General features: G+C 48.1%; 1 pseudogene; it reads left to right on the top strand.

The window, feature by feature from the left end:
- Window positions 1-10,835: 10,835 nt before the first annotated feature.
- Window positions 10,836-15,552, top strand: LOC123115009 (wall-associated receptor kinase-like 2; annotated as a pseudogene).
- Window positions 15,553-16,297: the final 745 nt, after the last annotated feature.

The following is a 16,297-nucleotide window of genomic DNA, read 5'->3' as shown; positions in this document are numbered from 1 at the left end:
AATCAGCAGCCGCGGCCGCGTCGACTTCCTCGGCACTACGTTCCCAAGGCCTTGTGGGGAGAGGCTTCAGTGATGGCTCCGGTACCTTTGTGGTCTTAGGTACATAAGGGTCCGGGTTAATAATCCAGGACTGCTTCTGCTTCTTTGCCGGAGGTGGATTGGGGGGCGGCGTCTGATCACCCGCCGGACGAGGACTGGGGGGCGGCGGCTGATCACCCGCCGGACGTTGTGGACTGGGGGGCGGCGTCGGCTGACGTGACGGAGGTGTAGGTGAACCGCCACCACCACCACCACCACCACCACCGCCACCGCCACCACCACCACCGTAGGGTGGTGGACTTGTTGTCCTTGGCGCCTCGCCTGGAAACTTGATAAACTTCTTTTGCCATAGAATGAAATGGCGCTTGACATCTCCAAGTCTTTTCTCCCCTTCAGGTGTAGCAATGTCAATCTCCAGGTCCTCAAACCCTTGGACTATGTCCTCCACCGTGACACGAGCATAGCCATCTTGAATGGGGTTGTTGTGGTGGAGTGCTCCAGGTAAACATGGTAAAGCACTGCCGATGGCTACCTTCATGGACATGTTCCCGATAGGATAATACAGATGACATTCTTTCATCTCCTTTATATCGTCCACGGGGTAGCGAGGAGGCTCCGATGAAGTAATTTCGACCACCAGAGGCTCCGGTGCAGTAATTTGGACCACCAGAGGCTCCGGTGGGGCCTCCGTGGAAGCCACGCTGCTTCTCCGCTGCTGGCTTCCGAGATCCGCTGGATGATCTTCATGCTGCACCCGAGCTGCATCTCTTTCGGCTACTAGTACACTCATGGTTTTCTTCATCACCTCCATTTCCGATGCCAACCGCGCCACAACATCTGCTTCCTGATCCATCTTTCTCTTACGGCTTCTGTAACCGTACGGGTCATCGTTCTGGGGGAACCCTATTTTCCACGGAATGTGCCCCATGCCTCGTACACGTCCTCCGTGTTCAGGATTCCCGAGGGCTTTTGTCAGCGCGTCGTTCTCTCTGTTGAACTTGATCTTCCCCTGTTGAGCATCCCTCATTGCGTTAATAAGGGCTTGGGTGGGTTTAATTAATTTGCCCCGGTAAACACACTCCCCTGTCTCCGGGTTCAGCGTTCCCCCATGCCCGTACCACCAGCTTTTGGCCCTTGGGTCCCATCCCTCCGTACCTGGACGGATTCCTCGCGCCCTCAGCTCGTTCTCCATCTTCTCCCACCTAGGCTCCCAAAGGCGATACCCTCCTGGCCCCATAACATGATTGTACTCCTTCTTAGCCGCATTTTCCTTATTTTTTTCGATATTTGAATGAACTGCTCCGATTTCTTTTGCTTCACAAATTCTGGCCAATCATCTTTCAGTTTCTCATATTGTCCTTTGAAATCCGGAGTCTTGTTCTGCTTGACAAAGTCGTGGGCTAGATTTTGCTTGAATTTCCGGAATGCGTCGGCCATCTTATGAAGAGCGAACTGTTTGACTAGCCTCCTCCTCTCCTTGTTTTCCTCAATCTTGTTACCCTCCTCATCGAATTTGTTGTATTCCGGAGGTAGAACGAAATGTTCCATAAGCTTCTTGAAGCAATCTTTTTTTGTTCTCTTATCGACAAAAGTGAAACCATCAATTCGTGCCTTCTTTGGCTCATTCCACTCCTGGACGGTGATCGAGACGTTGTCTCTAACAATGGCTCCGCATTGGCTGACAAACTTGGTGGCGTTCTTGCGGGGCTCCAGCGGCCTGCCGGTTGCACTGTCGACAACCTCGATGGTGCATGTTTCTCCTTGTTTCATCGTCTTGGTTGCGCCACGCTTTGACGACGTACTCGATTGTTTCGACGATCCGGCCGAGGGCTAAAATAAGAAAGAGTCGCGCGCGTTAGTACACACATATTTATTCAAATCAGTTAGTTTGTATCACCAGAGGCTCAATGTATATATATACCTCGGCGCCGGAGGTGGTTGCTACTTCCATTTGAAGATCGTCGTTTATCGACGTTTGTTCGGCATCATCTTGCTGACGGCGCCCTTCATCTTGACCGTCAAGGTTCAGATAAGAAGAGATATCATCTTCTTCTTCTCCGGTCGGCACATATTGAATATCGCCGTTTATGATGCCGAACATATGTGCTTCACCGTCCGGATCATAGTTGTCCATAATCGGGTCAGCTCTATCGTCCGCCATTATGTCAGTCCTGAAAACATGTAGTAAAAACAAATTAATTAAGTGAAGAAGGGGGGCGGTGGCGGTGGCGGTGGCGAAAGGGCGGTGGCAAAAGCCGGGGGCGAGGAAGGGGTGGGAGAGGGTGTCGCGGTAGAGCGCGAGACGGGGCGGCAGACGACGGCGTCACGGAGAGGGGAGGCGAGGACAACACATTTATAACCCTCGCCCGTTGTACTGCTGCTAATGCACCGGCCCGTTGTAGCCGACGCCGAAACTGTCGAGCGAACGCACCTACGAGGGTTCCCAACCATTTTTTTATTTTCATTTCTTTTCCTTTCTTTTTCTGTTTCGTTTTTCTTTTCTTTTTTGTTTATTGTTCTTTTTCTTTTTCTTTTTAAAAAATGTTCTCCTTTGTTTATTTTCTTTTTCTTTTTCTTTTTTTTATTTTCATTTCTTTTCCTTTCTTTTTCTGTTTCGTTTTTCTTTTCTTTTTTGTTTATTGTTCTTTTTCTTTTTCTTTTTAAAAAATGTTCTCCTTTGTTTATTTTCTTTTTCTTTTTCTTTTTTTTATTTTCATTTCTTTTCCTTTCTTTTTCTGTTTCGTTTTTCTTTTCTTTTTTTGTTTATTGTTCTTTTTCTTTTTCTTTTTAAAAAATGTTCTCCTTTGTTTATTTTCTTTTTCTTTTTCTTTTTTTATTTTCATTTCTTTTCCTTTCTTTTTCTGTTTCGTTTTTCTTTTCTTTTTTGTTTATTGTTCTTTTTCTTTTTCTTTTTAAAAAATGTTCTCCTTTGTTTATTTTCTTTTTCTTTTTCTTTTTTTATTTTCATTTCTTTTCCTTTCTTTTTCTGTTTCGTTTTCTTTTCTTTTTTGTTCATTGTTCTTTTTCTTTTTCTTTTTTTTTACAAAATGTTCTCCTTTGTTTATTTTCTTTTTCTTTTTCTTTTGTTTATTTTCATTTCTTTTCATTTCTTTTTCTGTTTCGTTTTTCTTTTCTTTTATTAGACACAAAAAATTCTTCTTCCTTTTTTTTCTTCTTTCTTTTTCTTCTTCCTTTTTCCTTTTTCTTTCTTCTTCTTCTTCCTTTTTCTTCTTCCTTCTTCTTCTTCTGCCGGCGCACGGGCGGCGGGCAAGGGCAGGGCGGCGGCGGCGGGCAAGGGCGCAACGCACGGCGGGCAAGGCAGGGCGGCGGCGGCGCTCACTGGGGACGGGGGCGGCGGGCAAGGGCAGGGCGGCGGGCAAGGCAGGGCGGCGGCGGCGCTCACTGGGGACGGGGGCGGCGGCGCTCACTGGGGACGGGGGCGGCGGCGCTCACTGGGGACGGGGGCGGCGGCGCGCAGGGCTTCGGCGTCGGCGTCGGCGTCGGGGCAGGGCGTCGGCGTCGGCGTCGGTCGGGGCAGGGCGTCGGCGTCGAGAGAGAGGAGAATGGGAAGTGGCAAAACTGCTAAGTGCAGTATATATAGACGCACCTTTAGTCGCGGTTGGAGAGACGGACCGCGACTAAAGGTACCCTTTAGTCGCGGCCCGCCACACCAACCGCGACTAAAGGGTTTTGGCGCCGCCTCCGTCCCCGCGCAGAAAGACCCTTTAGTCGCGGTTGGGGAGGCGGGCCGCGACTAAAGGTACCCTTTAGTCGCGGTCCGCCTCCCCAACCGCGACTAAAGGGTTTTGGCGCCGCCTCCGTTCCCGCGCAGAAAGACCCTTTAGTCGCGGTTGGAGAGGCGGACCGCGACTAAAGGGTACCTTTAGTCGCGGCCCGCCTCCCCAACCGCGACTAAAGGTCTGTGCTAGAACTGGCGCGGTGCGGTGGGATGTTTAGTCCCACCTCGCTAGCCGAGAGGCTTCGACAGTGGTTTATAAGCGCGGCTGCGCTCACCACTTCGAGCTCCTCTCAAATGCAGGCTTACGGGCCTATTCTGTCACTATGTGCATGTGGGCCTACTGGGCCTTCTGCGGGCCTGAATCCTGGCCCTTTAATGGGTTTCTAGTCGTATTCAGGCCGTGGTGGCCCAGTAGGTGGCATTTTTTTTCCTTTTTTCCTTTTTTCTTTTTTCTTTTTTCTTCTGTTTTTTCTTCTGTTTTTTTTATGTTTTTCTTCTGTTTGTTTTTTTCTTCTGTTTTTCCTTTTTTCTTCTGTTTTTTCTTCTGTTTTTTCTTCCTTTTTCCTTCTTTCTGCTTCTTCCTTTTTCCTTTTAAAATCAGAAAAATAAAACTAATTCATTTTAAAATCTTAAAAATACAATTATATATCAAAAAAATCAGAAAAATAAAACTAATTCATTTTAAAACCCCTTGAAGGTTTGACAAAAGGTTTGATACAATAAATTATTACACATCATTTCTTCCCTTGTGTCCCTGCTTGCTTACGATTGTGCCGTATCCATGGAGCATCCTCATCATTTAACTTAATGCTTGGGTCGGTGTTCACTTTGAAGGGCGGAATTTCAGCAAACATATTATAATCTTCTGACATGTCTGTCTTGTCCTCCACTCCCACGATGTTTCTTTTCCCTGAAAGAACAATGTGGCGCTTTGGATCATCGCATGATGCACTGATCGTTTTCTTATCTTTCCGTTTCCTCGGTTTGCTACTCATGTCCTTCACATAGAAAACCTGAGCGACATCTTTCGCTAGGACGAATGGTTCGTCAAGGTAACCAAGATTGTTGAAATCCACCATTGTCATTCCGTATTGCTGGTCCACCTTTACCCCACCTCCTGTTAGCTTGAACCATTTGCACCGGAACAAAGGGACCTTAAAGGAGGGTCCATAGTCAAGTTCCCATATCTCCTCTATGTAACCATAATATGTGACCTTTTGCCCATTCTCGGTTGCTGCATCAAAGCGGACACCACTGTTTTGGTTGGTGCTCTTTTTATCTTGGGCGATCGTGTAAAATGTATTCCCATTTATCTCGTACCCTTGGAAAGTCGTTATAGTCGAAGATGGTGTCTTGGCCAACATGTACAGCTGATCTACAACATCATTGTCATTCATTAAATGTTTTCTCAACCAACTGCCGAAAGTCTCCATGTGGGCCTTCCTAATCCAGGATTCAGGCTTCCCCGGGTTCTCCGAGCGTAAAATATTCTTGTGTTTCTCAAAGTACGGAGCCACCAAGCTGGAATTGGTCAGTACAGTGTGGTGTGCTTCAGTCAGAGAATGGCCGTCCATACATATCGTTGATTTCCTTCCGATCGTGCCTTTTCCACTTAGTCTCCCCTCGTGCCGCGATCGAGGAAGACCAATCGGCTTAAGGTCAGGAACAAAGTCAACACAAAACGCAATTACCTCCTCATTTCCATAGCCCTTGGCGATGCTTCCTTCTGGCCTAGCACGGTTACGAACATATTTCTTTAATACTCCCATGAACCTCTCGAAGGGGAACATATTGTGTAGAAATACAGGACCGAGAACGAAAATCTCTTCGACTAGGTGAACCAGGAGGTGCGTCATAATATTGAAGAAGGATGGCGGGAACACCAACTCGAAACTGACAAGACATTGGATCACATCGTTCTGTAACCGTGGTAGAACTTCTGGATTGATTACCTTCTGAGAGATTGCATTGAGGAATGCACATAGCTTCACAATGGCTACTCGAACATTTTCCGGCAGGAGCCCCCTCAAAGCAATCGGAAGCAATTGCGTCATAATCACGTGGCAGTCGTGAGACTTCAGGTTTTGGAACTTTTTCTCCGCCATGTTTATTATTCCCTTTATATTGGACGAGAATCCAGACGGGACCTTCATACTGCTCAGGCATTCAAAAAAGATGACCTTCTCTTCTTTGGTCAGAGCGTAGCTGGCACGACCTTGAAACCATTCCGGATGCCGGTCATCAGGGTCTTTCAAACGTTGCTGGTCCTGCCGTGCTTCCTTTGTATCATTTGTCTTCCCATACACGCCCAAGAAGCTTAGGAGGTTCACGCAAATATTCTTCGTAACGTGCATCACGTCGATTGCAGAGCGGACATCTAGGACTTTCCAATATTCTAGCTCCCAGAATATAGATTTCTTCTTCCACATGGCTGCGTGCCCGTCAGCTCCCTTCGGAACTGATTGTCCGCCAGGACCCTTTCCAAAGATGACTTTCAAATCCTTGACCATATCAAATACCTCAGCACCAGTGCGTTCCGCAGGCTTCGGCCGGTGATCTGCCTTGCCGTTGTAATGCTTGCCTTTCTTTCTTACTGGATGAATTTTCGGAAGAAATCGACGATGCCCAAGGTACACGTTCTTCTTACAATTTGGCAAATGTACACTTTCAGTCTCATGTAAGCAGTGCGTGCATGCATTGTATCCCTTATTTGACAGTCCCGAAAGGTTACTAAGAGCAGGCCAATCGTTGATGGTTACGAAAAGCAACGCTCGTAGGTCAAATTCCTCTTGTTTGTGCTCATCCCACACACGGACACCACCCCACAGCTGTAAAAGTTCATCAACTAATGGCCTTAGGTACACATCGATGTCGTTGCCGGGTTGCTTCGGACCTTCGATGAGCACTGGCATCATAATGAACTTCCGCTTCATGCACAACCAAGGAGGAAGGTTGTAGATGCATAGAGTCACGGGCCAGGTGCTATGGCTGGAGCTCTGCTCGCCAAAAGGATTCATGCCATCCGTACTTAGAGCAAATCTTATGTTCCTTGCGTCAGCTGCAAAATCTTTGAACCATCTGTCGATCTTTCTCCATTGCGTTCCATCTGCGGTGTGTCTCAACTCCCCGTCCGACTTACGGTCCTCTTTGTGCCATCGCAACAACTTGGCATGCTCTTTGTTCCTGAACAGACGTTTCAACCGTGGTATTATAGGAGCATACCACATCACCTTGGCGGGAACCCTCTTCCTGGGTTTCTGGCCCTCAACATCGTCACCAGGGTCATCGCCTCTGATCTTATAACGCAATGCAGTGCATACCGGGCATTCATTCAAATTCTCGTATTCACCGCGGTAGAGGATGCAGTCGTTGATGCATGCATGTATCTTCAGAACCTCTAAACCTAGAGGGCAGACAACCTTCTTTGCTTCGTACGTACTGGCGGGCAACTCGTTATCCTTTGGAAACATATTCTTCAACATTTTCAGCAAGTTTTCAAATGCCGAGTCAGCTACACCTGCCTCTGCCTTCCATTTCAGCAAATCCAGTGTGCAGCCCAGCTTTTTCAGACCATCATCGCATCCGGGGTACAGCGCCTTTCTGTGATCCTCTAACATGCGATCCAAATTCTCCCTCTCCTTTTCAGTTTCGCAGCGTCTCCGTGCATCAGCAATGGTCCGACCAAGATCATCAACGGGATCATCACGTGCCTCTTCTTCACCTTCCCCTTCACCTTCAGCATCCTCCATGAAAGTATCACCGAAATGAGCAAGATAGCTTTCATCGATGAAATCATCCCCTTCTTCATCTTCTTCCATTATAACCCCTCTTTCTCCATGCTTGGTCCAACAATTATAGCTTGGCATGAAACCGTGCCGAAGCAGATGCATGTGAACATCTCTTGAGGAAGAGTAACCCTTCTGATTCTTACAGATAACACATGGACAGATAACAAAACCCCCCTGCTTGTTCGCATTAGCCACTACGAGGAAATCTTTCAAACCCGTAGTGAACTCGCCGGAGAGTCGGTTACCGTACATCCATTGCCGATTCATCTGCATTATTATAATATAAAATATATAATTAACCATCATGCATTTGTTAAACTAACTAGCTACAAATAATATAAATTAAACAATGAACTGCACACATGCATATTTTATCAATGACACATCAAAGGTTCATCAAGTTGCTAACCGCGATCGAGGAGTGTGGCTCCAACACTTCATGTCATGTTTGTTTCATGCTCTTGGGGCATTTCATCAAACACCTTATGTGCATAAGAGGAACCAAAAACAAACCTACACCCACTTGTGAAGAGAATGGCTCCAAATGGCTAAGTGTTGGCTGCCGGATGGGTATATATAGGGGAGGGGCTTTAGTTGCGGTTGGTCTGGCCAACCGCGACTAAAGGCCTTTGCGCACCTTTAGTCGCGGTTGGCCTGGCAAACCGCGACTAGAGCCCGCGAGCTTTAGTCGCGGTTTGCCAGGCCAACCGCGACTAAAGGCCTTTGGGCACCTTTAGTCGCGGTTGGCCTGGCCAACCGCGACTAAAGCCCGCGAGCGCCCTGGGCCCAGGCATTTGGTCGCGGTTCATCTGCCGAACCGCGACTGAAGACTTCATTAGTCGCGGTCCCTACAGTTTCGCGACTAATGAGGCTGGACGGAAGCCTCTTTTTCTACTAGTGGAGGACAGAATTAGTTTAATCAGTCAGAGCTTTCCCTAATTCGAAGTGTGGAGGGATCATACCATGCTCTTTAATTTCACCGATTCAGTGGGATGAAACAATCTATCTTTGGCTTGCTGATGATGGGTGGTCCCAGATAAGTGAAGGGGAAACTGCCCAGATGACACCATAACATTTGAGAAAGAAACTGCATTTTCTTTCACACGCATTGACAGAATTGGAATAGTTGACTCTTAAGCTAGTTTGAGTAGCAAAGTATAGAGGAGGATTCTTCATAGTAGTTTGTTGTAGCTGGCAGCACAAGGATGCTATTGGTGCCGTGAGTAAACATGCTTATCCTATACTCGTCGATAGCGAAGGTGCCGATCGATTTTTCGACAAAGGATGGAATTTATTGACTTAAAATGAAGCATCAACAAGATACATAATACAGTGAACACACATCCGGCCTCTGCACAGCTAAGATCCACACAAAAAAATCTTGCAGAATCTCATTTGAGAACTTTTATCATGCATGCACGCATGTTGGGCACAATAGATTAGTCTATCCAAAGAACAATGTTCACCACCCCACCCAACAACTCCCGCGGTGCCGTACGTGTTGCTTCCGCGTTGGAATGCAATTTATTTGCACAAGTCTCACGAGCGGTGGGCATGGCACGTTCCTTTCTAGCAGCCTCGACGCCGACGGAGCCTACGCTGTGGCGGTGAGCCGTAACGAGCTCGTCGTGACTGTGGCTGCAACGTGGAGGCGACTCTACGGGATAAAACCAGTAATCTCAGCATTGGCAGCTGCTCCTCGTTCTGCTCCGACGCCAGCTGGTTCACCGGCTTGCCGCCCGGGGGCGGCGGTCCAGGTAAGTACTGCTCCGGATTGTACTACTGCTGCAAGACCCCTTACCATATACTCCCTTCGTTCGGAATTTCTTGTCATAAAAATGAATAAAAATGAATGTATCTATAACTAAAATATATCTTTTTTTAGAAAAGGAGGATGACTCCCGGCCTCTGCATTTGGGCGATGCATACGGCCATTTTATTAATTATTCTCACAAGACCTTACGAAGCCATACAACAGCAAGACTAAAGCCACCATCTAAGCAACAACTGTCGCTACACCTATCCAATTGATGACTGGGCGCAGATAATCTGGGCCTAATACCGAACAGACATTGCTGCCTAACCTAAACGTTTAAGACCTGAGGTCCCAACTAGGACGCCTGCCGGGTACGGGGCACCTACCAGCCCGGCGCACTCCTCAACCAGGACGCCTACCGGGTATGAGGCCGCCGCAGTCACCTGCCACCAATCCATCTTCAGAGATGTACTGTTGCATGTACCTTGCCAGGTCTCTCTGTCATCGACGCCACCACGACGCCCGACATCGTCGTCCTCCTGCGCGAGTCCATCCTCCCACAACGAACTCCTAATCTGCACTACACCACGCCGTCAAGATCCGCCGCCATCAGTGTGTAGGATGAAGTACCGCTCCATCAAAGAATCCGTCCTCTGGTCCCTAGATCACGTGTGTACCTCCAAGAATGACGCCCCAAGAGAGGAACGACACCAGAGCGCCGCCGTCATCCGATCATCCGATCTAGGGTTTCCCCCAGAGGTAGCAGAGAGTGGCCTTGAACTTCTCCACGGCGATGCCTTCAAGAAGGGAACGACGCAGATATTGCCGCCACCGCCGGCCTTAGCAGACGCCGAAGGCAAGTTTTCACCCAGATCAGTTCGAAGGGATCCAACTCTCGTGCACGGGTCACCGTCACCACCAGCACCACCAGGAAGAACCCTGGAGCACTGGCAGATCAGCGAGCCGCCGGCACCACCGCATCCAGATCGCTGGCCACGTCGGGCCGCCTCCATCCCCCGCGCCATCCGGGTCAGAGACGGAGCCGCCGACCGCGCACAGGGACCACCGCCACCTTGACACGCCGGAGCGCCGCCGAGAGCCCAGCGCCCGCCACCGCTTGCCGAGGGCCGCCGCCGCGCTCCCCGAGCGGACTCCCACGCACACCAGGAGAAATTGCCGTCGCCCCCAAGCCCGCGCCGGCCCGCCCCGCCTCCAGCATGCTGCCAAACACCGTCGCGATCCGCCTACGCCAGATCCAGCAAGCCGTGGGAGAAGAGATCCCGCCGCCGCCGAGGCCGACCGGGCTTTGCCCTGCGGCGCTCCCCGGCGGCGGCGAGAAAGAGAGGTCGGGGCAGGGACGAGGACACGGCGGCACTAGGGTTCCCCCGGTCGCCGCGCAGGGGCGACTCAGGAGGAGTCGGGAGCAAACTACGTCCTCCCCATTAAAATATATCTAGATACATTCATTTCTTGGACGAATCATTCTGAACGGAGGGAGTACATCCGTAAGACGATGGCAGACAATATCCTGGGCCGTGTCTCCTATGACGTGCAGCTGAGATGGTTCGGCCGGAACCGTACGGAGGACAAACTGATACCCGGGCTCGTGTTCGTCGCAATGGAGGGCTGGTACGTCCATAAGTTACTCTTGCAGCCGGCCTCCGCCCTCGGCATTTGCTTCCGTGGAAGTCCCACTTGTCCTGGGGTGGGAGGTCCCCTGCCGGGATGGTACCGCCGGTGGAAGTGGTCCAGCGAGTGCCCGGTGGACGCAGCCAGGAGTATTTGCAAGAGCAAACACAACATATGCTCTCCCGGCTACAAAGGCTTCATGTGCGCCTGTGAGGACGGTTACGACGGCTCTCCTTAGGCCCCTTTCAATGCTGCACTTTATACAGGTGCTAAGACTGCCATGTAGGAAAAAAGTCTGATGTGGCAAGGTAATTAAGAGGGGAGAGATGAATGTGGTGACCCCAAAAAGAAACAATGTCAAGCACAAGAACCTAGGCAAAACACTTTAATTGGAAGGATCCCATCAACGGATGAAGAACGTTAGTTGTAAAATCATTAAATGAAGCATACTTAACACCAACAAGTTAAGCACCTATGCATTAAGGGCTTTAGTTGCTAAAGTTTTTAATATACTTAGCACCTCATCTAAGCACCAATGCATTGAAACTAGCCTTATGTCACCAACGGATACCAAGGTTAGGCTCCATGTACACCCAATATGTCTTTGCTTTTTATACAGCACCATCCCTAGTGCAATTACAGTACATGGATCTTCTAGCCTTAATAGTTACTACTAGATTTGGGGATTTTCTATTCCTTAGAAATGATTGTTATTTCAAGAGTCAATTTCATTTTTTACCCTGTAGTTGTAAATTTGTGACACATATTACCTTATTTACTGAAACTTGCATTGAAATATAATATTTCAGAAATATAATATTCCTTTGTCCGAAAATACTTGTCGGAGAAATGGATAAAAATGGGTGTATCTAGACCTAAAATACGTCTAGGTACACTCATATTTCCGACAAGTATTTTTGGACGGATGGAGTATTAAACTGCACATAATGGTTGTTATATTGGATTAAAGGGTCTATAGATTGATTGTCACAAGCATGCAATTGTTGAGTTGAAAATACTTAACTTAGAACATCTTCAATAGATGGTCCAAATTTTGACGGCTCAAACAGGTGATGGTCCAAATTTGGAGCATCAAAAAGTGCTTTTTTACATCTTCAAAACAGGCTCAACTCCAACAGATGATCCAAAATGGAGATGTAAAAAAAGAGCAACTCCAACAGATGGTCCAAAACAAAGATGCAAAACCGGCCGATGGCCGCGCGGCTGTTGCTGAGCCACTGTACAGCCGCACATATTGCAAAAAACATCTAAAAACAACATAAAAAAATTATACATGTCCACAATATAAAATTATTACATAGTTGTTCAAATCCATGAGATCAACTGCAACACAAATACAACATAGTTATTCACAAACAAATAATGAATCTATGCGGCTCTTTCGCCATGCCATTTCCAATGCTCTTCCATCAAATCTTTCTGGAGTTGTTCATGCACATCGGTGTCTCTAATCTTGCTATACACCTTCATGAAACGTCTGATGCGCTGTTCTTTTTGCATGGGGTTAACATGAATGCCCATCAAGTGATAGAAGTTGTAATATAAATGTTTTTCACGCTCGTTCTCAATGATCATATTATGCATAATCACGCAAGCAGTCATGATGTACGAAATGATCTTTTGATCCCAGAATCTAGATGGTCCTTGCACAATAGCAAATTGAGATTGCAAAATCCCGAAAGCCCTCTCAACATATTTTCTAGCGGCCGCTTATGCATTGTGAAAGACAAGTTCTTTCTTACCTTCGGGTTTTGCAACCGGCTTGACGAATGTACTCCACGTTGGGTAGATCCCATCTGCAAGATAGTACCCATAGTTGTATGTGCGGCCATTTGCTTTGAAGATCACTGGTGGTGCTTCTCCATTTGCTAACTAAGGTGACTGGTCGAGCACGCTGATGTCATTGCAAGATCCAGGCATCCCAAAAAATGCATGCCAAATCCATGTTTCATGATCGGCAACTGCCTCAAGAATGATAGTGGCATCCTTCCCACGACCCTTAAATTGTCCATGCCATGCTTTTGGGCAGTTCTTCCATTTTCGATGTATGCAATCCACAGACCCCAAGCATACCTGGAAACCCTCGAGCTTTGTTCATCTCTAAAAGCCTCTGAGTGTCCTGAGCATTGAGTTCTCTCAAGTACTGTGAAACAAACACTTCTACCATAATCATTGCAAATTGCTTGACGTAGAAGATAGTTGTGCTCTTTGCCATCGCCAAGTTGTCATCAATGTAATCTGCCGGAACACCATATGCCATCATGCGCAGAGCGGTAGTGCCCTTCTGTTCAATGATATGGCCAAGCAACCCAGCATAGTTCCTTCGCTGCTCGAAGGCTGGATTATGCTGCTTCACGGAATTGCAAATGTGGATGAACAAGTCTTTCGACATTCTGAAACGGCGTTGAAAGTAATTATCCGGGAAAACGGGTGGTGATCCAAAGTAGTTGCGCATCAACCGTTTGTGTACATCAATCCATTGTACATCAATCCGTCCTCTCTAAATGAACGCACGATCATAGAAGGAACCACCGTGCTTTGGCTTCTTCCCCTTGTGCATGGCCACAAGCATAGCAATGTTCTCTTCTTCATGCAAATCAAATTCCTCGTCCGACGAAGAATCGTCCACAAATGAGGAGTCAACCGAGCTTATCTACAATGCAGACAACCACTGTCAAACATACTATCCAAATCCAATTAAAATCATCAAGTTTCGTCATTCTTTTACCTTGGGGAATTTCGTCGAACACCTTGTGCGCGACGTGGAGGAAGATGAGCGGCGGTTCGATTGGTTGGTGCTGCAGATGGCAGCGCAGAGGAGAACTGCTGCGGACGATGGTGCAGAGGGGAAGGGATCATGACGACGCAGAGGAGAAGGGAGCACGGCGGACCGCCGGAGTCGGAGATTCCAGCCGCGGCTGTTTCCCTAAACAACGGCACCGGGGCGGCTGCTTGACGCCTTCCGGCGGGGGAGGCGATGAGGGCTAGGGCGGCGGAAGGCGGCGGCGGTGCAGAGGAGAATGGAGCAAGGCGGACCGCCGGAGTCGGCGAATCCAGCCGCGGCTGCCTCCCAAAACGGCGGCGCCGGGGCGGATGCGAGACGCCCTCCGACGGGGGAGGCGACGAAGGCTAGGGCGGCGGAGGGCAGCGGCGGCAATGTGGGGTGGTGGCGGCGACGGCGAGTTGGCTGGTGGCGGTGGCGACTTTCAGCAGCTGGTGCTCGGTCGCGGGCGGGCGGTTGCCAGACGGAAGTGGAATGAAGTGGCAGTTGGGCGTTTGGTGGGCGGCCGCGGTTTTGAACCAGTTGTATCTCGTGATGTAAATTTGCATCACAAAGTTTCCAATTTTACATCACCTTGAGGCCGCGATCCAATTTTTTTACATTTGGACCGTCTATTGGAGCAGCGTTTTTTGCCCCAGACGGTTCATAATAAGACGGGCATCTTAGGCACTGCAAGAAGAGAATGATGAAACAGAAGTTCTTCATCCAAAATCATGGACAACTGTTGGAGCAGCTGGTATCTCATAGATCCGGCATTGCAGAGAAGATGATCATTCCCCTGGAAGAGCTAGAGAAGGCAACAAACAATTTTGATCAGACTCGTAAGCTTGGAGATGGTGGCCATGGTGTTGTCTACAAAGATATTTTATCAGACTTACATGTCGTGGCCATCAAGAAGTCGAACATTATGGTTCAGAGAGAAATTGACGAGTTCCTAAATGAGGTTGCCATCCTTTCACACATCAACCATAAGAATATTGTCAAGCTTTATTGATGTTGTCTAGAGATAGAAGTCCCTTTGCTTGCCTACGAGTTCATTTCCAATGGAACCCTTAGTGACCACCTTCATCGAGAACCGCCAAGATCGATACCATGGGAAGCCAGACTGAAGATTGCAAGTGAAGTAGGCAAAGCTATCTCTTACCTGCACTCAGCTGTAACATTTCCAATAATACATAGAGATATTAAATCTTCCAACATACTGCTAGATGATGCCTTCACATCAAAGGTCTCTGACTTTGGTACTTCAAGGTACATACCAGTTGATCAGACAGAGGTAACAGCAACTGCAGTGCAAGGGACTCGAGGATATTTAGATCCTATGTACTATTACACAGGACGACTATCAGAAAAGAGTGATGTCTATAGCTTTGGAGTGCTTCTTATTGAACTGCTCACTAGAAAGAGGCCAAACATGTATCTATCCTCCGAAGGAGAAGGTCTGGTTCTCAAATTTGGTGAACTACATGCTGAAGGCAATCTAAGTTAAATAGTAGATCCACAAGTGGCGGAGGAAGCAGGTGGTGAGGTGCAAGAAGTGGCTGATGTAGCCGTGTCATGCATTAAAATGAGAGGAGAAGAGAGGCCAACCATGAGGCAAGTGGAGATGGCACTCGAAGGCCTCCAAGTAACCAATAATGAGAGTGCCACATATGACCTGCGAGTGCAACGAAATGGGAGAACTGTGCTGCAGCGAGTTATCCATCAACTAGCTAGAAGAACTACAAGCTTGGAGGAAGGTAGCAGAAGTTACAGTCAAGAAGAAGAGTTCATATTGTCTGCGACATACCCTCGTTAAGCTCGTTTACATTTTTTTTTCAGCGATCAAGTTACATTTGATTGAGTTAATCTTGGGTGTTTTCCGAATGTTATTTCAGACCATTTGTTTTAGTAAGTGTCAAATGTGTATTTGTGAACTTACTAAAATAGTTGCGTTGTCTTCCCGATTTCCTGCTTGTTTTGTCTGAACGAGGTGCACGCGTACTCCTTTCCAGGCTTGTGCGTGGGCATCTCTGCATGAACTCTCCCAGCGTTGGTCGAGGAAGCCATCTGGCTAGATGTTGTTTCACAATATATTGTATCAGCAAAAGGACATCACAACTGACACCTGTATGTAAAGCTAGGTCGAAAGGATAATATTTCGCACTGACACAACACAGAGCTGTTGAACAAAATTAAATAGTGCCGGTCACACTAGACGTTTGAAATTTTCCATGATTCCGGGAGAAAAAACAGATCGATGAGTAACTAATTAATTAACTAATCTTCTAAAACTCGTAATTCACCATCAGGGGCAGCTCGTGAGCAGCTCTCTCTTCCCTAGCATGGAGTGGAGATTCGTCCACACTGGAACGGCCAGCTACTCTGGCGTCCACCATCAGGGGCAGCCCAGCTGGTTGAGGCGGTGGCCTAGCGCAGTTGTCGCGGCCGTCGCCGGTGTCGCCAGCTGGGAGGCGGTGCTTACTTGGGCTCGGGCGCAAGGCAAGGACGACGGAGTTAGTGGCAATGTCAGATGCTGTCGTCTCATGCAGATCAGCTACGGG

This window comes from Triticum aestivum, chromosome 5B (genome assembly GCF_018294505.1).
Source record: "Triticum aestivum cultivar Chinese Spring chromosome 5B, IWGSC CS RefSeq v2.1, whole genome shotgun sequence".
NCBI classification, from domain to species: domain Eukaryota; kingdom Viridiplantae; phylum Streptophyta; class Magnoliopsida; order Poales; family Poaceae; genus Triticum; species Triticum aestivum.
The sequence above is the reverse complement of the archived record's forward strand: the minus strand, read 5'-3'. Positions and strand labels throughout refer to the sequence as shown.